Genomic DNA, 25,844 nt, shown 5'->3' on the forward strand with positions numbered 1-25,844 from the left:
ATGGTGATGGTGAAGGTGCAGGTGCCAGCCTTGGACAGTCAGGCCTACTGGGGTGTATCCTGGAACTCCCTTGGTCAACAAGTGAGCCCTGTCAGTAAGGGTCAAGGATACAGCCTGTAGGCAGCATTCTTGGGGTTGGAGAAGAAAAGGCTGCACAGGACTGAGGACTGGGGGAAGCAGAGCCATCTTCTCAAGGACCGGAAGAGGTGAGGAGCAAGTGTTAAAGTAAACAAGGGCTCATGCACCTGCATTGGCTTGCTCTCTCTCCACTCAGGGGAGACCAGCTCTCCTTTCCACCCCATTCCCACGCAGCCTCCTTACCTCCCAGAGTAAGGTAGAGGATCTTTGTTCCCGGCATCCTTGGCAGCAGAGTAGCCTGTCCACGAGGATTTTTGGCCCGTCTGGCCACAGGACATCTTCTCCATTCCATTTCTCCAATCCAGAGAAGATACACAGTCAGCTGCCATGCCCCATCTATAGCCTAGAGAGCGGACTGGCCCTGCTGCCTCGGAGTGTGCAGCCCTGAGCTGCCTGTCCTTGGGTGAGAGATTTTAATTTTCTCATTTTAAGTATAAAAACCACATGATGGATATAGTATAGCTCCTGGGGGTCCATGGCGCATACTAGCTCAATCACTCAACAAATATTTAATGACACCACCACTCACATTGTAGGTGCTGAAATTTAGGATGGACAAATCCCTGCTCTCAGGAGACCATATTTCAGATGGGGAGATAGATAATAATAACAAAATACATGCTATGCTAGTGTGTGTATATATACATAATATATATATATATATATATTGACAAAAGGCAAGTAAAAAAATAAACTATGCTATGGGAGACAAAGACTCAGGAAATGAGCTCTGTTTCAGACAGCGGCTTGCTTTTTGCATAGGTTGGTCAGGGAAGGCCTCCCTGACAAGATAACGTTTGCGTTTGCGCTGGTATCAGAAGCCCTAGCGTCTTAGACCCTGAAGGCATATGACAACACAGTCAAGCAGACAGACAGTAGGACAAAAGCCCTGAAGTGCTTTGAGGTTCAGAGCTGCAAAAGGAAGCCAGATTGGCTGGTGAGAAAGGAGAGAAAGAAAAGTAAGAGATGAGGGAGTTATTATGAACCCCTGAAATTTTATTCCCTGGGAATTTGGCGTGATGGGACAGGTTTGGGGGTGGTTTAGACAGAGTGATGTGTTTCCTTTGTCCTTGGATATTACAAGCATCTCTGAGACACCTGAGGCCATTTGGTCAGGAGACGGTCATGTGGCAGCTGACTCACTTGCTGACAATGACGTATGCTTTCTTGTGCTGTGTTTCTCCGGAGGTCCCATGGACATCCCTAGTGGGGCTGGACTTAGGGACTTACTGGGGCGAGCAGAGCTTTGACAGGCAGGCCACATCTGAAGGTTTTAATGCAATGGCAGGGATTTGTTCTGTTCCCCTTGGAGCTTGTTTTTCTCAGGTAAGGACAGTTTGCTTCATCAAAGGACACTGAATAAGACAGGGTGACCGAGGGAGTCCTATAGACCCAAATTCAATGCAGAGACCTCAAAAATAATTTTGTTTTGTTTTGTTTTTGAGGCAAGTTCTCACGTAGCCCAGGCTGGCCTTAAATCTTAATGAGGATGACCTTGAGCTTCTGATTATCCTGCCTCTGCCTCCCCAGTGCGGGGATTATAAGTATATGGTATCATGCCTGGTTCAATGGCGTATTGAGGCCTGACCCCTGGGCTTTGTGCATGAAGGCAAACACTCTCCCAACTTAGCTACATCACCAGCCCTAAATATCTGTGTTTTTAAGCCATTCAGATTTGGGAATATTATGCAATGTTTTACTTTCTTGAGTTTTTGGTCATTTGGAGGAAGGGAGGGGGGCTGCCACCCAGCTTCCAAATAAATCACACATGGAGGCTTATTCTTAGTTATGAATGCCCAGCCTTAGCTCGGTTTGCTTCTTGCTAACTTTTCTTAAATTATCCCAGCTGCCATTTGTCTCTGAACTTTTTCCTTTCCTACCTTTTGCCTTTGGGCTTTTATCTTTTTCTATTTCTATATACCTTACTTTACTCTTACCCCATGGCTGGCTGGGTGGCTGGGCAGCCGGGCCCTGATGTCCTCCTCCCCTTGTTCTCTCCCTGCTCATCCTCTTCCTCAGTTCTCCTATTTATCCAATCTGCCTGCCAGCCCCGCCTACCCTTGCTCCTGCCTCGTTATTGGCCATTTAGCTCTTTATTAGACCATCGGGTGTTTTAGACAGGCAAAGAATCACAGCTTCACAGAGTTAAACACACGCAGCAGAAACAAAAGCCACACACCTGAAAATAATAATCCCCAGGACAGGAGTTATTTGTTGTTGCAGAAAATCCAGCCAGTAAGGGGCAACTTCTTTCTTAGCGCTTCCGAATGTCTTCACGTCGTCCATGCTCAGCCAGCGCTTCTCTGGGCTATGGGGATTCTCGTACAGGTTTATACGTGGTGAAGCGGGGGTCAAGGGAGAAATCAAGCCACTCTCACAGAATTACAAAACTCAAAGGTCACCCATCCGACCCCTCACCCATTATGTAGCAGACACTGTCTTCCCTGTGTCTGGTAGGGTAGTGATCTGTGACAGCCCCAATCGCGCTCCTGTACCACTGGACTCCCTGCCGAGCCTCCCAAGCCCGAGGCTCCTTTGCTTCACTCTCTTCCTCCCCCTTCCAAGCCTCGTCTATCCCTCTTCCACACCACCACCGCCACAGAAAGTCTTCAGTCTCCTTTTCCCGCCTTCAGAGTAGATCTTCCCCCTCACGTAAATCTCTCTGGAAACACCGTCACAGACGAGCCTATGGGTGTCTCTCCTGGGTCATTCCGAATCCACAGATTCCCCACCACAGAAGGGGAGACGGGAAGCCACTGCTCGGTGCCTGCCCATGGCCCCACTCCACTCGGGTCAGGCCACTTCGGTAGTTTGTTTTGGAACTCTCTCTACCCCCCCCCCCCCCCCCCCCGCAGCCCTTATTGCCTCATGACTTCCTGTGTACTCCCACCTGGACCTCACAAATCACTGAACATTTCCTGTGGCCTTCCTTTCCCCAGGAACACATCTAGGCCAGCATCTGCACCCCAACAGTAGATTAGCTGGTACATCTAGGCCACATCTGCACCCCAACAGTAGATTAGCTGGTACATCTAGGCCAGCATCTGCACCCTAACAGAAGATTAGCTGGTACATGTAGGCCAGCATCTGCACCCCAACAGTAGATTAGCTGGTATATCCAGACCAGCATCTGCACCCCAACAGAAGATAGCTGGCAGCACCTGCAAACTTGTCCTGACACTCTTGTCGGCCAGGCTTTGTGCTGGGCACTGTTCACGTGTGTGCTATGCCACCGATACCAGTAGCCAACCTACAAGGAAAGGACAGCTTTAACAAAGAGGAGACCCAGCCTTAGGAGAAGCCCAGAAAAACAGCTGCCAAGATGGGGAACAAAATGGGGGATGAAGGAGGAGAGGCAGGTGCAGGGGCAGGAAGAAACTTCCAGCTCCAACAACGTCAGCAGCAGACCAATGACATATGTCCCTGAGGCGAGCAGTCTTATAATACTCGGTGTTGGGAAAGAGACCTGTGGCCTAGTGTATCTTGGAGTTAGTTGTTGTTCCAGGCAGATGTTTTAGCCAGTGACACACAGGGTGTGCCTAGGGAGGCATCCAGGGGGACTCTAATTTAGTTTTGTTTTCTGTCTTTGAAGAGGGAGGATTGAGAAGGAGGTCTCTATCCTTTCTACCCCAGCTCTTTGTAACTGCCCCGCCAGTGAGAACCCTGCCTTCTTGCTCTCACAGACCCAAAGCAGCGGCGATCACCCAGGGCCTCTGTTGTGTACAGCCAATGTGCTCTCCGTCTGACAGCGCATCTCCTGTTTCTAAGTCAGACTTACTCAGATTCCTCTTCTGGTTCTTTGGGTTTGGTCTCCTATCTTTCCTGGGCAGTGCCTGCTGGGTCCAGCTGCAAGGGTTCAAACCCAGGCTTCTTATCATCTAGGGTCACGTGGACAGGACTGTAGATGTAAACGTGGGTCAGTGATCGGTGCAGCCTACTGACCAGACAACAAGAGATCCTGGCTAAGCCCTCAGCTAATCCACAGGTCGCCACATTGCCATGTCCCTGGTTAGTTCTCTGCTGGTGTCATACTGAAGATGACTGTGAGGGATGCGTGTGATGGTGTCTGTACTCTAGGATAACACACTCAGTCCCCCCCCCCCTTTTCAGGTTCATCGAGAGCCCCCCTGTCTCCTGATCTCAGTACTGGTGTTGCTCCAGCGTCCATCGCTGCTCCTCTTTTCTACTTTTCCATATTTCTTCTTCACTCTCATGGACTTCCAACCTCTTGAAAACGCACATATCCATCTACTAACTTGACATACCCACATCCAGTAATAATCTGAGACTCGTATCCTCCGCAGCAAACCCGATTAAACCTCAGCTTTCCCATTTTAACTAATGGCCGCTGCACCGCCCCCCTTTCCTTTATGTTCTACATCCACAGCCTCTGGTGAATTCTGTTGTCGCCAACTTCGGAACACACTAGCAACTGACCACTCCTGAGGATTCCGTGTCTTTCTCAGAGCCGCCATCTTACCACCTGTGCTTGCCTACATTATTATAACAAGTTCCTAGCTGCTCCTTCTGCTCCTCCTCTTGCTCCTCCCCAGGCTATTGTCACAGAGAAGCTGCTCCTCTAAGATTCTCAAGTCTGTGCCTTCCCTCTACCCAGAAGCCTGCAGTGGCTCTCTGCTTCCCAGAGCATAAAATCTGGAGTCCGCGCAAAGGCTGGTGGCATGCCCTGACTTCATCTCCTCCTTCCTTCCCCGTCTTCCCTTACTAGGTTCTTCACTGCTACCCCCCCCCACACACCCCGAGCATGCAGTACCCCTGCCAGGTCAGGGCTCTTGTACCGCCTGGCCTCTCTGCTCAATACTTTCTGTCAGCTATAACTGGATTCCCTCCCTCACCTCCTTCCTATTTGTTCTGGCATTACTTTCTCAAGGAGGTCCACCCTGACCGCTCTGTCAACGATTATACTCTACCCCATTGCTCCATTCCCCATAGTCATCGGTACACCCCCTAATGCATTATTAACTAATTCACTGACTAATGATGTATCCCCCAAAGTATAAGTTCCATTCAGTTCGGTACCTAGAAAAATAGCCAGTGTTTATGTATTGCTGTGTTCTGGGTGACATCAGAAGTATGTACCATGAAATATAATCCTAATATCAATGCCAGAATGGAGAATGTTAGTGCTATCTATGCTATGAATGAGAGGGACAAGGCACAGAGAGGCTAAACGACTGCCCAAACTACTTATCCAATGGTGTCCAATCCCGGATCCCGATATTCCGACCCAGAGTTCATTCTGTCACCCCACCAGGTATACTGTCTCTGACTGCACAGTTCTTAGCAAGCACTCAATAAAACAGTAACTACTAGGGAAAGAACAGACACTATTGTTGCTACCTCACAGGTGAGGAAACTGAGTGGGGTGTTAAGGAACTTGTCACACAGGTGGGTAGAGACAGAGCCCACATCACTGCTTCCATTTCCAGCCCTCATCCCAGACAGGATGGAGGACTCACTGCTGATAGACACCCACTCGCACCCATTCTTGTAGGTGCCACATGTAAACCTCTTGTCCAAGCCACTGTCTAGAGAGTCTCACTTAAACACTCTGAGAGAGGGGAGAGTGCATCATTCTTCACCACGGAAACCAGTCCTGCCTCCATTCGCTCTCTCCAGGAGAAACCATGACTGAGAAGCAGTTGCAGGCTGCTGTTTCCCCAGGAGTCATGTCTACTTCATCTTCCCACGCAGCTCGGGGTAGAGGCTGCGCAGGCTTAGATACCACTGCTCTTCAGTGGTTCAAAGTCATTTTTGTCAAATTTCCAAGTGTGTGTTGGTAACCACATTGTCCTGATGCTTGCCCGGCTGGCTTCTCATGTCATGGAAATATTCCCACAGTGAGAAACTCAGTTCATTTCTCCACATCTGCAAGCCGACTTGGCCCAGTCTGAGCCGCTAAGACCCACTGAAGGCAGATGTGAAGAATATTGAGAGATCCAGGAAGAGTGTGTTTGTGAGTGCTGGGAATTAGACAAGCTTAAAGAAGTTAGATGATAAAGAAAGCAGCAACTAAAAGTGTGGCCAGAGGATCCATGAAGTCAAGACCACCAATCCAACAACCAACACAGCCAGAGAACTCAGCACAGACTTGCTAGGTTCTAGGCAGAGCGCACCATTACGAAAAGCTAGTCTAAAAGCCCTTCCATCTGGCCACTTCATTGACCAGAGAAAATAGCCCCAAGGGACGTCTGAAGAGATGCAGTTTTTTTTTCCTGCACAATCTCTTCCTCAAGTTCAAGTTGTGTGGTGACAGCTCCTATTTTGGTTTCCTTGCTTGTAATCCCCAGGTGGGAAGCCATCTGCCTCGGTGAAAATGACTTATCACCGGAACTATGTGCAACACACACAAACCTGCTTGGTGAACGCTGGCAGTGAGTTTCCTCTGCAAAGCAATCGCAGTCACTATTCACCTGGCAACACCTGTTGTGAGCAGTGACACTATTTGGCAGTCGGCTTTGCTCTTAGGTGGCTCGGTGTTTGAATCTTGACTGCAGCACTCTCAGCATTTCTGAACTTCACTCTCCTCCCTGTAAAGCGAGGAGTTGTATTACAGACTCGCCAAATCCCATGGAAATTTTATCAACCAGTTCACCCAAAGGTACTGATAATGGGCTTGACGTTAACCCACTGTCGTCTGTCTCCAGGGCCATTGTAATCAGTTCCCACATCCTCCTCTGGGGAATGTGGTGATGATGGAGGAACGGGGTGGTTCAAGGTCTTGGGCCAATCGAAGTCTGATTCAGAAAAACAGGGCTTCCAAAAGCAACAGAACTGAGAGAACAGGGAGGTGGCGGGCAAGAGGAAGGTAATTCATTCGTTTCGCCAGTATTGGAGCGCCTAGCATGTGCCAGCCGCTGATCCAGGCATAAAGAGACTTTTCAACTCTTACGCAAGGGAGCCTACAATCTGGTGGGGAGCGATGGATGATAAACTCAGTAACTAAATAGGAAGTGTGCCCAAAGGTTTGTAAACGGGGACATTGTCAGGGCGATGTGGGGCTTTGCAATTTTAAGCAAAGTGGTTAAGGGTCCCTCAATAAAAAGGTGACATCACAGCAAAGAACAACGGAACCAGATTGTCTCCTAGCAACAGACAGGCTGGGTGGGGGTGAGATGAGGTAAACGTGGCAGGAAGTGGAAGCCTTGAGACGCCAGCCTCAGTCTGCCTTCAGCACCTGGTGCGCTCAGGAGAGAAAGGGCCCCTTCTGGCTGCTTGACCTTTGCCTTTAGATTTAATTAATTAGTTAATTAATTAGATGTGTGTATGTGTGTGTGTAAGATGTCTGTATGTGACTTCGTGTGAGCAGAGGTCAGAGGACAACTTGCAGGAGTTGGGTTCTCTCCTTCCATCATGTGGGTTCCTGGGGATCGAATTCAGGTCTTCAGGCTTGGGAGCAAGTGTCCTAACCTGTAGAGAAATCTTGTTGTCCGTGTTTTTTTTTTTTTTTTAATTTGTTTGTTTTGTCCTTTTTCAGGACCAGCTGGCTGGGCTCTCCCACCCTGAACCTCAGCCCAGCAGTTCTGCTTACATAGTTTTTGAGATGGGGTTCTCTGTGTAGCCTCCTCCGCTGCTTTGAACTCGTGAATCTCCTGCTTCGAGCGTTGTGTTGCCACACAGGGCAGCACCCTCATCTTTTTTCTTTTCTTTCTTTCTTTTTTTTTTTTTTTTTTTTTTTTGGTTTTTCGAGACAGGGTTTCTCTAGCTTTGGAGCCTGTCCTGGAACTAGCTCTTATAGACCAGGCTGGCCTCGAACTCCCAGAGATTCACCTACCTCTGCCTCCCGAGTGCTGGGATTAAAGGCGTGCACCACCACCGTCCGGCCAGCACCCTCATCTTAAAGAGAGCCCTGGAGCCTTGAGTCATTGTGTGCAGTTGTATAGGTCGCACAATGCACACTCACCCCAGATAAGGGGTGGTAGATGCATTTCAGGCATTCTATGGCTTTTGTTTGTTTGTTTGTTTTGGTTTTTTGAGACAGAGTTTCTCTGTAGCTTTGGAGCCTGTTCTGGAACTAGCTCTTATAGGCCAGGCTGGTCTGAAACTCACAGAGATCCTCCTGTCTCCGCCTCCCGAGTGCTGGGATTAAAGGCGTGCACCACCGCCGCCCCAGCATGCCTGTGTTTGTGTAAGGAAAGAGTCTCTATAACAGAAGCCGGGTGTTGTGATAGTCTTCTGGCACACGGGAATAGAGCACCATGGAGAAGGGGCTCCTTTTCCTAACTGTCCTTAGGCCGCCTAGGAGGCAGCAGTAGGCCAAAGGTTCAGGTTTCTGAAAGCTCACACTTATTGATTGAGGACCTGTTTAGTCATGCACCCGCCCCACTAACAGTTCTACCGCGGCTCCCTCACACACTGGAGGAAACACCTTAGCGAAGCAACAGTCCCAGAAGAGTCTATGCAAGAGAAATTGGGAGGGGAAGGAAGGTGCCAGGAGACTTTCAGACTACATTTTCAGGACAAGCATGCAGTGCTTACTTAACGGGAGAAATGGCAATCTTAGCAGCTGCTAGAGATGACAAGCAACAAAATACTGCATTACCGCATACTGCTCCTCAACTGCATGTGGGTTCCCTAACCCGGCCTTTTCTAGTGTCCCTTGCCTCATCTTTCATTTACCTCACTTTGGTTTGCTTGTTGGGGACTTTTTCCTCACTGTGGGAGGTCCTTAGATCACCGGGGAATCAAGATCTCAAAAGGGGAGGAGGATGGCTGGAGAGACAGCTCAGTGGTTAAGAGCACTGGCTACTCTCTGAGAGAAACCCAGGTTCAATTCCTGTTACCCACTTGGCACCCTCGTGGCAGTTCACAACCATCTGTAACTCCAGTCGTAGGGGACTCATCATCATCTTCTGGTCACAAACATATACATGGGCAAAATACCCGTACACATAAACTAAAAATAAGTACATCTTTTTTTTTTTAAGATCTCAGAAAGGATTAAGGGAGTTCCGTGGGGGCCCTAGTGAGCTTTCAAGAGAATGAGTTGCTAAAAGAAACAATCCCAATCTTTTCTTTTAAGTTATATTTATTTATTTGTTTACTGTGAGTGTGAGTGTGTGTGTGTGTGTGTGTGTTCACGTGTGTGTGTTAGGAAGGGTGCAGTGCGCCATGGTGCATGAGTGGGGGTCGGAGGACATCATGGGGGAGTCAGTTCTCTTCCTATACCGTGTGACTCCTGGGATCGAGCTCAGGTTGGCAGGCTTGGTGGCAAGGGTTTTCTCTCACTGTGTCACACCGCTGCCCCCGAGTCCTACCCTTGAGTGGCTCTCTGGTTTCCTGTCTTGTGAATTGATCTGTTACATGGCCCTTTTATGAATCATCCATTGTAATGTGATGTCGCCCAAAAAGCCTTAGCCAGAGACTGTACCACACTGCTTGAAGTTCCAGCTTTCAGGACCACAAGCTGAATAAATCTTTTCTTTGTCAGTTATTCAGCCTCAGATATGTTGTTACAGGAACAGGAGTGAGAGGACAGTTTAGGGAGGCAGATCACTTAAGAACATTTAAACAAAATCACCCTATTTCTAGGAATCCCTTGGTGTCTGAATTCCTCCCTGCTCCCCACTGTGTCTGCTCTGAGTCATTATTCGCTCTTCTGCAAAGTCAGATGCCCCAGTGGTATGTCACGTATTCAGGGTGACTCTATTCCCGTGTTAACCAAACTTCCTACTACTTCCTTTAAAGCAATTTTCTCTATGCGCTAACATTATAGATCCATCTCTCTGTTTGTTCTGTAGATTTCTTTAAAGATTTACTTTTATTTATGTGCTGTGCGTGTGTGTGTGCGCGAGTCCTTGTGGAGGTATCAGACCTCCTGGAACTGGAGTTACAGGTGGCTGTGAGCTACCTCACGTGGATGCTGGGAACCAAACTTGGATCCTCTGAAAGAGCAGTACATGCCATTAACCACTGAGCCATCTCCCCAACTCTCTTCATAGTCTTCTTGAAATACGGGTTGTATTTCACTAACTTTGGTCAAACTTTAGTACTGTAGCTGTCCCGTAAATACGCAGCCAAAGGGCACCATTGGTATTCTGAAAATCACACATTGAAAAATCATGGCCCCTGCCACAAACAGCTAATTCCATATGTCCTAAAGGGCGGCCCCATCACCTCCCAAATGTCGCATCTGCACCGAGCCTGATAACGTACTAAGAACCAAGATATAAATACGCATCGAGAGAGTCCACACAGATAAGAATAACACCTGTAGCTTTGGAGCAGGGATCAAGTACCCAGGCTACTGTCTTCATATTTCAGGGTATATGCAATCCCCCTTCGGCGTTAGAGAAAAATCCCATGCCCCAATATGGCAAAGAATGGGCTTCCCAGAGCCCTGAACCCATACCAATGAGCAGCCCCCTGGGGTTTGGGGGCACCAGTTCAGTTTCTGGGGAAATGCACGGAGTATGTGACCTTTATGACCCGATCCATGAGTCTTCTTGGAAGGTTGCCATTCTCAGGCATCAGGCATGCTGAGGAGCAAAGTCCCCAGAGTGCCTCAAGGGCAAAAATATCCCAATTTAAAAATATTCCCTGGGTGGTTTACAAATTGTGTACGAGTTCAGTACCCCCGGCCTCTGTGCGTGCGGCGTGGCAGGTGGGTTGTCTGTGTTTATTTATTCCTGACTTGCGGTTACTCAGAAGGGCTGCACTTGTCACTGCCTGTCTCCTCCGTGATGACAAGGATCCCTTGGAACCTAGCATCAACTAGTAAGTGTTGGGCAGGCTAGGGACCCTTGTACTCTGTGATGAAGACCAAGGCATTCCTGACCTTCCTGGAAGGCTGGGGAAAGGAGAAAAGCCAAGGCTGGGTGCCATCTAGGAGACAGTGTGGTTGCCACAGATGTGTGCTGGTGTTATTACCAGCCCTGGTACCATCTTGAATCCTCTCATTGTTGGTGGTTGGTCTTGTCTATTCTGTGGCCTTGGAGGGGGACAAAGCACTTGGCATACACAAGAGAACACAGAGAAGCGCTGTCCCAGAATCCCCCAGCCTGGCCAGGGAACTGGGTGAAAGTCAGCTAGAGAGCCAAGGCTGGCAGAAAGAATTCCCCAGCCAAAGTTTTGAGGAAATTCCAACCGAAGAAGGAACTCAAATAAGCTGCACAGAGAAGGGGCGTTAAGGGGAGAAAGGCTGCAGACCTTAGTCACCCCACAACTTTGAAATGCATAGGGCTCAACCGACATAAAAGGGCATGGCTGTGTCAAGTGCCCGAGGAGACAAAGGGGACAAAAAGGCCTGCCTGGGCTACCCCTGTTGTCCCTGGATTCTCCACTTGCTGTTGGTGTGACCCTTTGACCCTTCTGGCCTCAGGTCTCAGTTTTCTGAGGCCATGACACCTTATGTTTGCCTGTGTCTCATGTCCCCAATCTTGCTTGACTGACAGAATAACTCTGAGAGGAAGGTAGAACTAAGACTTAATACTTCTGTGACACAGATGAGGAAAGTGAGACTTGGCAGTGGGATGTGGCTGGTGTGAGGTCACGGAAGCGATGAGCGAGGTCACAGAAGCGGTGAGCAATGGAGCTACCAGAACCCAGATATTCCCACTGTGCTTCTGTCATTACATGTTGGGTGTACCACCAACGACCAACAACGGTGCTTCCTTTAGTGCCTTCTGTCTGAGCACACCTGCCTACATATGTTCATTCATACATAGAGCAGAAAATGTATGGTATGGTGATATTTAACACTTGTGGTATATTACACAGTGTAAAAAACCACATTTTAGAAAGGTGAAACATTGAATACACGATTTTTCAAAGCCACAGGGACTAACACTCATGGGTCCTTATTGAAGGCTGAGAGCTGGGTATAGGGATTCTTTTGATATGCATGAGTCTGAGAGTTTTACATAAGAAATCAGTAAACAGCCAGGGGTGATGGCACACACCTTTAATCCTAGCACTCTGCAGGCAGAGGCAGGTGGATCTCTATGCGATGGAGGCAGGCCTGGTCTACATAACAAGTTCCAGGTCAGCCATAGCTACATACCTGTCTTAGGGGGGGAAAGTGTTACACAAAAACAGGGCCCCCCCCAAATTGTGGAAGCTTTGTCTAGTCATCTTGGAATCAGCCCCGGGGAACCAGGAAGCTGTTTGGGACATGCCTTCTTCCATGGGTACCCTCACCTGAGCACAAGAGATGAAAATGGCAAGGCCTGGCTAACTCTGTTCTGAGGTGCCATAGCTTGTCTAGCCTCCTTTTTCTGTAAGTGGTGGTGGTGTGTTCGGAACTACACCTGCCCTGGAACCTGCTTCTGCCTCTTGCAGATTGGATCCTGGGATGATATCTAACTTCTGGGTGTCTCAGTTTCCCCTCTGACTTCTCCGCCAGCTGTTTTGAGGATCCAGTGACATATGCAGACCACATGAACACATATGCTCATGTGTACAAGCAGAACATTACTTGAAGCTTGTATGTAGCTGTGGCGATTGTTGCTCCTATCCTCACCGCAAGCCCCGTTCCTACCTTTGACTATTTCCGAAAGTGGCTGCAGTGAAGAGATGCCAGTCTCCTCTGGGCGAGCGTGATTCAGAAAGAGGGGAAATAGTTCTGGCTTATGTTACATGGGGCAGGAAACAGAATGAGGTGGGGAAAGTGAGATAATGGTTTAAGAAAACACATTTTCGTACGAGGCCAGCCATGTCGCTCCGTGACCCCTCACACCTCGCCTGCCTCTCCAAACCCACCTGTCATCTCTAGTATAGTGATCCAGAGCAAGTGGCCCTGAGGGTCCTTGCAGAGTTGCCTTTTTTGGGCTGTGTCTTAGGTTCTTGGGAGTGTAAATTTCAAACACTGCCACTGGTTTAGAGACGGATCACAGGATCTCTTTGTATTGGGACCTAACAGTGCTTTGTCACTCGGTGCTTTATATTAACTTTCAAATGACAAATCAGGCATTTTAAAAAAACAAATATGTCACTTTGTCTACCACACATAGATAATGATTGGTTGATAAGTCGGGGATTTGTAATAGAATGCCAACCCAAAATATGGTACATCATGTAAGCCAATCTCCATTAAGGCCGTGGAACATAGCTGGCCATAAAAATGCCTATCTCCTTAAAATGCTTTATTATGTTCCACATCTAGACATATATAAACCTGAGATCCATAGTGGGTGCCGACCTACTTCCTAGATCCTTGTGTTTGGATTATCTAAAAGCTGTGACCATAGTTTTTTTTTTTTTTTAAAAAAAAACCAAACACATAGCTTTTATGAAAAGATATATCTATGTCTATATAGGCATGACCATGATATAATGATTACATAGACAATAATCATGGACTATAAATAGGAGTTATTTCAGGGACAGTCCTTTCAGGTGATCTTTTACTTTCTTCTTTCTTTCTTGTGGTTTTTGTTTTATGGTACTGAAGGTTGAGGACCCAGAACCTTCTACATGCTAGACAAGTACTCTACCACTGAGCTCCATAGCCATATCTGAGGCGCATGTATGGTTGAATTTACACACACACACACACACACACACACACACACTTATATTCATATATATGGTTGTATTTTTTTCATTTTACATTGAATATTATTTACAAAGTCAAAGGAAAAAACCTCTTCGTGGCATAAGGAAGAGAATATTGAGGCAGGAATGGTGGTACCTGTTGGTATGCTAGCACTTGAGAGGCTGAGATGGAGAGTGTGGGTTCAAAGCTGGCCTGGGATAGACAGCGAATTGTCTAAACAAACAAACAAACAAACAAAGAAACAAGTATATTAAGAGGTCAGGGAATGCAGCTAAGTAGTAGAACCTCAAATACATAAGGTTCTGGGTTTAACCCTAGCAGATCCTGATAGTATCTCTCCCGAAGAGATTGTGGGAGCCACTTACATTCAAACTAACACACATAGCTAGAATTGATATTTGCTATAAAAGATGTGAAGTTTCACACACACAGACACATGGGTGTGTGTGAGAGAGAGAGACTATATGACTATATTAAGAGAGAGAGACTATATGACTATATTAAGTACACAGACTTAGATATTGGCATAAGGATACAATTTTTTGAGAGAGGGCTTTTCTGTGTAACAACTCTGGGAGGATATAATTCTTAAAGGAAAAAAATGGCAAAATGTCTGAGAATACCAACAGTCTCTTAGGGCAATGAACCTCTGACCCATGTTTTAAAATGCAATGTTTTAGGTATTTTGCCCAGTGATTTCATTCTAGCACTTCTTGGCTGTCTTCCTAAACTGACCACAGCTAAGAGAGTCTCAAAAGCGTCCAGAGCTGGGACAGCTGGTTTTTCTGAGGACAGTCAGTAGCCAAGCCCCCTGCCTTCAGAGCCTGTTGCCTTTGCCTCCAGCGTCTGGACTTGCTGCAGGCTGCGGTGACTGCTACTTTTTAGTCTGTTCTTCCCAGGACTCTTTTGACAGCAAGACCCTCACAGACCACACTCCTGCCCGTGGCAGTGTAGGCCATCTGGGCCGTGGCTCTCGGAGCTGGGTTATCGGGAGAGCGTGAGTGTTGAACAATAGCAGGGGAAGCTGGAGCGGGCTTTCTGCTGATAGTCTCCAGACAGCAAGTCTGGGGCAGGTGAGGGACCTGGGTACACTTCCTCCATGGTAGCGCTTTGTCGCCTGTGCTCTGAACCATTTTCTTCTTGAGAACAAAGGGTCACAACTTAGCATATCTCAGTTCCCACTGTTCTGGGAGAAGCAAGGGTTTTGGGGAACTACCTGTTCATCCCTTAGAGCTTCAAGTGAGGGTTCTGGTCCCTTCTACCATACCCCTGAAGCCAGTCTAGCAAATCCTACTTAGAACTTTTTCTCTTCCTCCTCCTCTTCTTCCCTCTCTTCCTTTTCTCCTTCTTTCCTCTCTTTTATTCATGAGCTTGCCTTAGAGTTCCAAGTGTTGGGGTTACAACTGTGTGCCACCTACCATGTCTAGATTTGAGAATTTAAAATTTTTTTTATACAGTTTATTATTAAAAACCTTGCAAATGAACAAAACACCACATACCAAAATTAACCAGATCCGAAATCTATGCAACTTTATAAATTTATATATAGTGTCTTAGTTAGGGTTCCTATTGCTGTGAAGAAACACCATGATCAAAGTAACTCTGATAAAGGAAAACATTTAATTGGGGTGGCTTGCTTACAGTTTCAGAGGTTCATCATGGTGGGGAGCTTAGCAACATGCAGGCAGACGTGGTGCTGGAGCAGCTGAGATTCTTATATCTTGCAGGCAACAGGAAGTCGACTGAGTCACTGGGAAGCATCCTAAGCACAGGAAACCTCAAAGCCCACCCCTACAGTGGCACACTTCCTCCAACAAGGCCACACCCACTAACCACAGCTACACCTCCTAATTGTGCTACTCCCTATGAGATTGTGAGGGCCAATGACATTCAGACTACCACGTATATCTAGAATTGGTATTTGATATAAAGCTCTGGAGTTTTACATTAAATGGAATACTTTTAGTATTGAATATATTTTATGCACCATCTACCACCAAAACAACTTATATTCTCTTTCATAACTCAGGTCCATTGCTTGCATTTTTCTCAGAATTCCTTTTTAATAGAAAAAAATGTGTTCATTAATCAGATTCTAGGCAGGGACAGAGCCTTTTTCAGAATGAGAGTATATGAAGGAAGCATGCCGTTTTATTTAAAATTGCAAATTAGACTCTTTTTTTTTTTTGGTTTTTCAAGACAGGGTTTCTCTGTAGCTTTGGTGCCTGTCCCGGAACTAGCTCTTGTAGACCAGGCTGGCCTCGAACTCCCAGAGATCCACCTGCCTCTGCCTCCCGAGTGCTGGGATTAAAGGCATGCGCCACCACTGCCCGGCGACTCTTTTAAAAAAGGGATGAAAGTAGAAACCATCCAACCATCTATCCTGGAGAAAGCGAGAACTAACTGCCGATACATGAAGCTAGATGCTTAGTGGATCCACGATGCTTCTGGAGGCCTGGAGCTCCCTGGGCCAGTGGTTTCCAGTGGGTGCTGGAAGGTAGGTGCCGCAGAAGGAGGAGCTTTCTCATGTCTCTTCCCACTCGGGACTGCCAGGGAAACCTCTGCTTTCTGCTCCATCACAGGAAGGTGGGTACTGATTGTGCAGCGCACGGGCCCGACCATCTCAGGTCACAGTTAGGTGTTTCTGAGATATGCTTGACTTGAATTGCAAGCAGAATAACGTGACAAACGACAGTACTGAGGATGCAGCAGGAATCATGGTTACGCTGGGGACAGCCATGGACACCACGTGGTCACACTGTTCACAGGGTAGCCAACTCCTGAAAGCACTTCATCTGGGCCCGCATGGATGTTGGGAAATAGCGAGAGCTCCATCTTAGACAGAACCAGAGGTTAGCACCAAGCAGTCAAAGGGTAGACTGGTGTCAGCACAAGCCCTCATAAAGGAAAGAAGGAGGAGTTCCCTCACTTCCAGAGACATCTTCCTTTTTTTTTTTTTTTTTTTTTTTGGTTTTCTGAGACAGGGTTTCTCTGTAGCTTTGGAGCCTGTCCTGGAACTAGCTCTTGTAGACCAGGCTGGTCTCGAACACACAGAGATCCGCCTGCCTCTGCCTCCCAAGTGCTGGGATTAAAGGTGTGCGCCACCACCGCCCGGCTTTCCAGAGACATCTTCATTTGCTCGGGTTGGAAAGCAAATCCCACGGAGGAAACAGGAAACGGGGAGGAAGTGGCCTTTTCACGTTTCTCAGAATTCTTAATGAGGTCAGCTCCAGGCATTATGTTTACTTGCATTCACTCACTTGAGAAAAAGAAAAATATGAAAATACTCATTTAGCGTTTACTATAATCATAGTAGCAGATGGTACTTACCAAGTGTTCCAGTTTGCTTTAACAATAGAGCCCATCATGGTGGCGGCAGGGGCAGAAAGCCGAGAGATCACACCTGAACCACACGGAGGGAGCAGAGAGCAAACAGGCGGAGTTTTCTTTGTAGACAGCTAATCAGCTCTGTCCTGCCAGCCACTCTCCAAATAACCACACAGAGACTTATTCTTAATTACAAATGCTTACGCTCATTTTAGCTAGCTGTTATAACTTAAATGAACCAATTTCTATTAATCTGTGCGCTGCCCTGAGGCTTTGATTACCTCATGTACGTATTTCCTGTCCTGCTCTCTCTGCATCTCATGGCATCTCCTCTAGCTCCACCCTTCTCCCCTGCCCAGCCATTGGCCAATCAGCTTTTTATTAACAATGGGCACAACACATATCCACAGTGTGCAGAAGGATTGTTCCACAGCACTGGAACTCTCAAAGCCCACCCCCCACTGAGTTCCTTACTTCCCACCTCCCCAAACAGCACCACCAACAAGGGAGCAAATGTTCAACTATCTGAGCCTGTAGGGGACATTTCTCATTCAAATTGCAACCCCTGTGCCCACAGTGTGCCAGGGCTCAAGCTAAATGCCTTAAATATGAGCTCGTTGAATTTTCACGGCAGTTTTATGAGATTATCGCCTCCATTTTACAGATGAGAGACTTGAATAACATTCAGGTCTACAGAATTACGAAATCCGGGTCTATCTCACCTTCAAACTTACGTTCTCCAGAACCACACGAGTGCTCAAGTCTGTGACTTTGACGGACATGGTCCTTGCCCATAGGAAACTTCCACTGTCATAGGAAAGAAAGAAGAGTGAATTCCATGTGGGGAACATGGCTAACCAACAGGAAGGCAAGGTGGATGGCAGTCAAAGCTGCCCAGCTGGTCCATCTGTGGCTGTGCAACTGCATCTAGAATATTTTGGGGATGTCGGTCTAGCCTAGAAATGTGAGCCTGCTTCTCTAACCTGTGAGTCCTTGCTATGGAGGTCCTGTGGGTATATGGTGGACTCCAGGCTTAACATTCCTTGAGGGTCGTATAGAAAGACATGTAAATTCAAGATGGAGAATGGCCATTTTCCCTTCAGATCATTAATTCATCTTGCCCAGCAATCCTGGAACACCATCCAGCAAGGAGAGTGAGAGAGTCTTTTCCTTCCAAGACATTTCTTCTGGCAAATAGTTGAGGACTCTAAACATGGCCGGTGATCTCCTGGGCCTTTGTCTGAGAGGAAACAGAGTCCTTCCTGAATAATGGGACAAACACATCCATCCGTCAGGTCCATCCCCAAAACATCTCTACTTTCCAAGTCTTAGGCGGGGAGATTTGTAGGCCAGAGACAGCAGAAAGGGTCAATCTTGAGTCTTGGCCTTCCGGGATAGACACGAGCTTCAAAAAGTACATGATTACTCATATTTCAGTCTGTCTCCATGAAAGTCAAACATTTTATTTTTATTCTAAGTACTTTGGTAGATAAAGGACTCCCCGCCGCCCTAATCTGTTCCTACAAAGATAGCAAAAGATCATGTAAAAATATATTCCAACTGACGGCAATTCTTCAAGGGAGGAAAATGGATTCAGAGCTTTATAAACAGCCTGTTACAGGAATAACAAACGTCGGATCACGCTTCTGAAGTTTATAATTGCCAGGTCAAAAATTTCGGGAAATTTTCCTGAGTGTTGTGCCAGCTGCCAATGCTTTCTTGCAGCTTTGGTTTATCTCAACACACATTGACTGAGCCTTTACTGCCCAGGGCAATATGGAAAAGGAGCTCCACCTGGACTCCAAAAGTGGGGTCAACCCAGAGTTCTTTAAACTGCCTGTTCATCAATGTCTATTTTTTCTGTCAAATAAAGATCAGACCTAACCAGCTAGGATCATTAGAGGATCAACACGGTGATTTCATGGGCCCAATAAATGGCATTCCCATTCCCTGCCCAAGTTAGGAAGAAGTGAGAAGGACAGGCAAAGCAGCCAGGCAGAAGGAGGTCAGTATGTTATATTACCTCGCTTACCGATGGGACGAAGTTCAAAGGCCTGGCTTAGGACATGCCGCAACATTGGGCTTTGTTCTTCTCAGCCCCCTTGCGATGCTGCATACGGACGTGCTCTTGCCCGATGCCGAGTAAGGCAGAGATTGCTTCCTACTCACGGGCAGCTCCCGGGGTGAAGAAGCAGGGACCAGACTGAACCTCACTTGCCTTGTGTCTTTGTGGGTCATGGCTACTGTTGTTTCATGGGCCCCCTCTTCCATAAAGTCATGTGAATTAGGTGAATGTTATTAATACATATTTAAAACATTTTCTTTGATTTAAAGGATCTTTTCTATAGATTTTTAAATAAACTGAAGTATTTTCTGTGCGCTGTATAAAGCAAGCATCGGGGACTCTGGCTACTGCGCCTGATGGATATAGTGTCTTGCTCCCAGTATCCCCAACTAGACAATCTTTTCCTTCTACCCTGGAGTGACCCCACAGATGGAAGTAGGTGTTGTCCAGATGGAGACGTGAGTTCAGGGGACAGGATACTCCCCAGTCCCCACAAAACAGGAAAGTTCTGGAGAGAATTGTGTGATAATAGCCTAGATAGAATAAACGCCAAGGTGAGCTAATTACAACCCAAAGCAAGAGGGAAATCAACTCGAAATTGAAGAGCAGGTCCCACGCTAAATGGATGCCCGGAAGCAATTCCTTGAGGTCCTGATATTTCAACTCTATCTTGCAGGATAAAAGATTTTTGCTAGATAAGGATTTGATCAAGGTAGAACGGGGCGAAATGAAAAGGACATTCCAGACACCTGAAAACACGTAAGGCATTCTGGGAGTGGAGGAATTCAAAACCATCCACCTGTCCCAACTCCCTGACTGCTCTGTTGGCATCGCATATCAGAGGCGGAAGGGAGGAAAGTCTTCATTTGATCAGTGCACATCCTTCACTGGGTGCTTAACACACAGCTCGCTTATTCTCTCCTCCAGTATTTAGAGGTGGATTGGTAACTCTCCTTCTAGACAAGGAAGTTGAAACCTTGAAATTGCTCCAGCACCTCCTGGGTATCAGCAAGAGGCCAGCAGCCAGAACCCAGGCTCCCAACTGCCTTCCCAGAGCCCTGTCCACGCCTTCCTCCGAGACTTCAAAGGGTTGTTCTGAGAGCTGTACAAAAAGGAATTCTTACAATTATATTTTAGGAAGAATGTTTTTCCAGAGATTCATTTCTGACATTCCATTCCCCAGACTCTCAGGCTCCGGGATGCTTTTCCGTTCCTCACCTGCTCATTGTCTGCTCAGGGCCTTCATCTGCTGGCACTGCTCTTTTCTGACCTCTGCGTCAAGATTCCTGCTGTCCTGAGGGTTCTGCTTATCGGCCCCCAACAGGGGCTGTTCCAGGCTCCTAGCACTGAGCAGGCTCTGTCTGCTTGTCCTGAGACCATGCTGGGCTTGTAGCTGACAGTTAAGTGCCCAACATGTAATATGCCCTTGTACAGGGCTTACCATCTCATGCCCACTCTTTTATCTGCTCAACATTCCCCGGGCATAGGCATCATTAAAACTAGACAAGGATGCTGCAACTCTGAAATGTCAACTAATTTTCAGAAGATGACACAGTTCTCATTGGCAGTCTGAGGCAAGATTCAGTTTCCCCATCCCACCCCGAACTCGCCCTGAACTAGTGACGGGTTCTAGCAGAGCCGCCAGCTTCCTTCCCACCAGGTGCCATTGGGAGAAACGACCTCTCTGCTTTTGTTCAATTACTTGCAGTCTCTCAAACTACTTTTAGTATTTGGGTTCTCTGTTGTTCGGCCAGTGATGCTTTTTATTTTTTTAGAAAAAGAAAAGAAAGGAATGTCTCAATGTGGTCTGGAGCTCCAGCCTATACAGCTTCCAGACTCAGGATCCTTCTGTCCGGGCCTCTCAAGGGCAGGGAGGACAAGGACAGGTGTGTGATGCCATGCCTGGCTTCGAGTCATTCTTTTGCAGGTGTTTTTCCCTCTTTCATCTAGCCTTATCCAGTTCTCTCTCTCTCTCTCCCTCTCTCTCTCTCTCTCTCTCTCTCTCTCTCTCTCTCTCTCGCCAAAGGGTAATGCTGGAAACCTTCCCTGAGAACCCCCTCGGGAGACCAAGTCTTGAGGAAGCATCCATGCTCTTTATCTCTTTAGAATTCCTTCATCCACACCAACATGCCATCCTGGGTCCCTTCCCTTTTGATATTAGATTATTGCCCGCTGCAATACCACATAGCTTTGCCTTGAATTCCAGCTCCGTGGCTGGACAGCGGGGTGAGTTTGGGCAGGTGCTCCAGACTCTCTGCTTCTGTGCTGATTCTCCCAGCATCAGCCTTGTAGGGGTGCTTTGGAAAGAAAGCACATGCTTGCAGCACTTCAGCTGTGCCTGGTGGAGAATACACACACCGTAAATATCAGTGGTTTTATTGTCACACTTTCCCAGGGCTGGGCCAAGGGAATGTTCTCCCCCTGGAACTTGGCTCCTGAGCAGAGCACCTAGAAGACAGGAGTCTGAACGGATTCATTTGGCCCTACAGAAATCGTCTGTTGGTCTCTGCTCACTGATCCGGGGCGTCCTTCTTCCTTCCTCAATCTGGAGTTTTGGCTATATTTTTAAAAAAAATCTGTACCCCTCTTTTCACAAACTTCCCCACCTTCTCGCTCCTCCCCCCACCCCTCTCATCTTCCCTTTTCAGCTTAGTCAGGCTTGGCTTCTGAACTTGCTGCCAAGGAACATTTACTAAGTCAACACCCCCCGAAAGTGGCCCCTCAGACTCGGGTTAAGTGCTTCATAAAACAGCCTCCTCTTGTGAATTGATAAACTGCTTCCCAGTCCTTCCTCATCTCGGGCCCAGATTTCTATCTCCACAGGGCCCCGTAACCAGAGCGCTTGGGCCTGGCACCTGGCTCTGTCACTTACTTGCCTGGTGCCCGAGACGAGCTGTTTAGCCACAGTGCCTCAGTTTCCCCATCTGTCAAGCATGATAATAATACTAATGGCTTTATGGGAGCTGAGGGAGACTGAATGCCGGAATCCTCTTGGGGTACTTCAAGTGGTGCTAGAGAAGAGCGGGGTTCTGCTCATTCAGATCCTGGTACCATCCTGTGGAGCAGCTCAGAATAAGTCAAATTAGCTTGCATTTCGGTCCTCGGCTCTTAATTGCACGCTTTGTCCGAAGGGGTTTCAATACTGTTTCTGAAGTGGCTCCCCGTTACAGCAGTCACTGACACCCCAAGGGCCTACAGACTTTCTATTTCTAAGCTAGGGAACTTTGGATGTGGAGTCGCAGCTTAATACTTGGTAAGGCCTCGGTGTTTCTGGGTGAGAAAGGGATGGGCAGGAGAAACAAAAGAGCCCTGTCTCGGGCAAGTCAAGTTGCATCATTTTTCTGTCTTCCCACTGGCAAACCCAGAGGAGCTTCTAACCAAAGTCTTTCTCTTAGGATCTCTTGTCTTAACTTGTTTCTATTGCCATGGTATAACATCATGGCCAAGATCAACTTGGGGAGGAAAGGGTTTATTTGATTTACACATCCTGGTCACAGTCAGTCATGAAGGGAAGTCAGGGAAGAACTCAAGGCAGGAAACTAGAGGCAGGAACTGAAGCAGAGGCTGTGGGGGATGCTGCTTACTGGCTTGCGCCCATGGTTTGCTAATCCTGCTTTCTTATACAAGCCAGGACCACCTGCTCAGGTGTAGCACCATCAAACATAAGCCCTCCCATTACCAGACATTAATCAAGAAAGTGCTCCCAAAGACTTGTCTATAAGCCAAGCTTGTGGAGGCGATTCCTTCATTAACACTCCCTCTTCCCAAAGACCTCTAGCTTGTGTCAAGTTGATAAAACCAACCAACAAAAACCAGCCAAAACATCTTTCGAGAGACTGTAAGAAAAACAAACTTTTGACTTTGCCAGTAGTGAGGCGTGCAACTGGCAGACAGCAGCCATCATGGGGTACAGCTGTAGGAGAGTGAGCACTGTGGGTGCTCGGGACCAGGAGCCTCGAAAAAAAGCATATGACCATGGTGACGGTGTGGACTTTGAATGGCTCGTGAGCTGTTGCAGATTATCGGTGGAGGAAATGAAAGCTCTGGATTCATCTGGGTGGTGAGGGCTTTGAGGTACCCAGAGGAAGCGTTCAAGAACCAGCCAGGAGCTAGCTGGAGAAATTCAAGTGATGAAATTGCTTTTCAGTTGATGAGAGCAGGAACTGGTGGAGCGCTCCGGATGTGCAGCTGAAGCACGCACGGAATCAAGTGGATGGATGGAGAGACCGAATGGGGCAGCGAGCTTAGGCGCATGCGCAAAGCTGGGACAGCCGATTCCGCTGATTTGAGAGAGCCTCGTGGACGACACATCTGGCTGGCAGCTTTCAGCCAAGCGGGGAACAAAATTTAGCTCTGGCTTTTTTCAACCAAGTGGCAATTCTTTTCATCCAGTGGCAATTCTGGGAACAATAGACCGTCAGCCATTGGTGAATCCGGCTTCATTTTATCAGATACCAGCTTTGACAAGGCTGGTGAGTCACGGGACTAGAATGCTTCTTTGGTGAAGAATGTCAAAATGAAGAAGCGAGAGACGAGGCATTGTAAAAACTGACAGTTCATTGATGGCCCTCCTGGGCCTGCGAAGAAAATCTGTTCCATGGCTCTAGAGTAGACCAGGTAAAAGAATCAATCGCTGCACAAACTACAGTGGCTGTTCCCATTGAAGCTTTGTCTGTGATTGAGACCTTGCTATCTTGGACCAGGAGTAGAAGGAAATCAGGCCCTTTATAAGCTGTTGATAGTGACTCCACTCTGAATGGCAGACTACTGGAGCCCAAAACTGAGACAGACCAATTCACCTCAGAATAACAGAGGCGTGTGCTTGTATGATTTCATTCAAAGACAGTTATTAACCCCAAATCTTGTGTTCTATATGGAAGGCAGATAAAGTTTGGCAAGCTGTCTCCAAAGTGTCAAGGTTGTCATTTGGTCTTTCAAGAAGGTCAGACTGATGACCTCTTCCCTGCATTTCTCCCCTGGTGGGGACAGGTGTCCAGGCTGGAGAGAGAGTGTCAGTGGATTTTGTGTCCCAGAGCAAACAGGTGTGTTTCCTGCAGTCAGTAATCCTCGGGGACACTAGGAGAAATGGCTTTACTTGAGGTATGAAGCAGGGAAAATTTGCCTTGTTGACCTAAGTTGGTGGCAGACTTGCTTTTGTCCCCAAACCTGTTAGTGCTCTTGGAAAGATTATACAATCATGGTGACAGGGTGCTAGACAAGTTGGCATTCAGGAGTGGTCACAGCCTGGTCAGCTCACGTTAGCCTCATATCCATGATGTTGAGCTCCTGTCGTCATGCTGGGTGCAGATGCTCTTTTCCGCCATCATGAACTGATTCCAGGATTCCAGGGGCAGAGAAAGCAGAGGCTTCACCACCTCGAGTTGACACTTGATGTCCTGGAACACTGTCACTGGGTCTGGACTAGGCATAGCAGGGGCAACTATTGTAGGGCCAAAGACTTGAGCTGGATTGGCAACATCCATCTTAGTGTTCAGACTCTGAGCCACTCTCTGCAAGGGAATCCTGAGGAAGGCCAGTACGTCCCAGTTGGCCCAGAGCAGTTCGTTGATAGCCTGGTACGTGGCCTCTATACTGTTGTCTGTTATTTCTGCTGCCTCCATGAAAGTGCTGCTTAGTGAAAAGGTCAGAGGGGGTTCTTTGAGGTTTCAAAGGAAGTCTTTCAGGAGGCTACAGATGTCATGGGTCATCTTCGCTGAGGAGGGGTACGGTTTTCACATTGAGGAATTTCTCTCTCTCAGCTCTTACTGTATGGCCACAGCCAGGGATCCTGCATATGCCAGCCTCAGTCAGACCTCTCAACCCAGTCTCAGCCACACAGCTGATAGCAGTAGCAGGGGTTGTGGGAGAAATCTGGGGCTAAGTCCACCGACACCGACACTCCCTCTCCAGTCTTGACAAGTGTTCCCACCAGGAGAGGAATTGCAGGGAAGAGGACACAGTCCTGACTTTCTTGAAAGACAAATGACAATCTCGATGTTTTACAGACAGCTTGCCAAACTTTATCCACCTTCCACATGGAACGCAAGAACCACACTGTCCAAGTAGGGAGAAACGGAGTTGCCCAGCCCCAAGCTCTTGCAGTGAAGCTGAAGTCATGGTATACTGGGTGTGATCCGGGATAGGCCAACGGAAAACTCATCCTGGAGATCCCTAGAGACTGTAGGAAGGTCCTGTCTCAACCTCTTATTTGCCCCCCTACAAGGAGATTTATGACTCACAAAGCTCTTAACAATGTTCTCCTAACTCTCCTTTCTCTGTGAGTCATGCTCCCATATACCTGTGGGTCCGTCTGTGCAGAAGAAATACTCTCCAGTCTTCAGGCTTTTGCTCATGCTGTCCCCAGAGCTTAGCTATTGCTCCCCCATTTCTGCCCCAGCAGCTTGTACTCATCCTTCAAGGCACACCACGATGTCATCTTCTCTGTGGGGCCTGTCCTGGAACTTCCTGACTTGTTCCTTCCTCAGTTCCTACAGATTCTGATCTTGCCTTGCTACAGCAATTATCACATTGCCATGCTGTTCACTGTGAGGTTAAAGCACACACACTGAAACCACACTGCCTGGACTCAGATCCCAGCTATACCACTGGCCAGCTGTGTGCCCTTGGCCAAGGTTTCTCTTCCCAGCTTCCAGTTACATAAAACAGGGCTGTGAATATTTACCTCCCAAGGTCTTAAAAGGGTTCAGGGGACCAGTGTGTATCAAGTACTTAGACCACTGCCCGGCATATATCATTCCTATTACGATCTTTATCTGTTTTCCATTAACATTCGTGGTCTTT

At 47.6% G+C, this 25,844-nt stretch overlaps 1 pseudogene; it reads right to left on the reverse strand.

Moving 5' to 3' along the window:
- Positions 1-24,134: 24,134 nt before the first annotated feature.
- On the reverse strand, positions 24,135-25,160 carry LOC121437795 (annotated as a pseudogene).
- Positions 25,161-25,844: the final 684 nt, after the last annotated feature.

The sequence above is a fragment of the Microtus oregoni genome, unplaced genomic scaffold, assembly GCF_018167655.1.
Source record: "Microtus oregoni isolate MIOR12 unplaced genomic scaffold, Mior012 000054F_ref0000373, whole genome shotgun sequence".
In the NCBI taxonomy this organism is placed as follows: Eukaryota; Metazoa; Chordata; class Mammalia; order Rodentia; family Cricetidae; genus Microtus; species Microtus oregoni.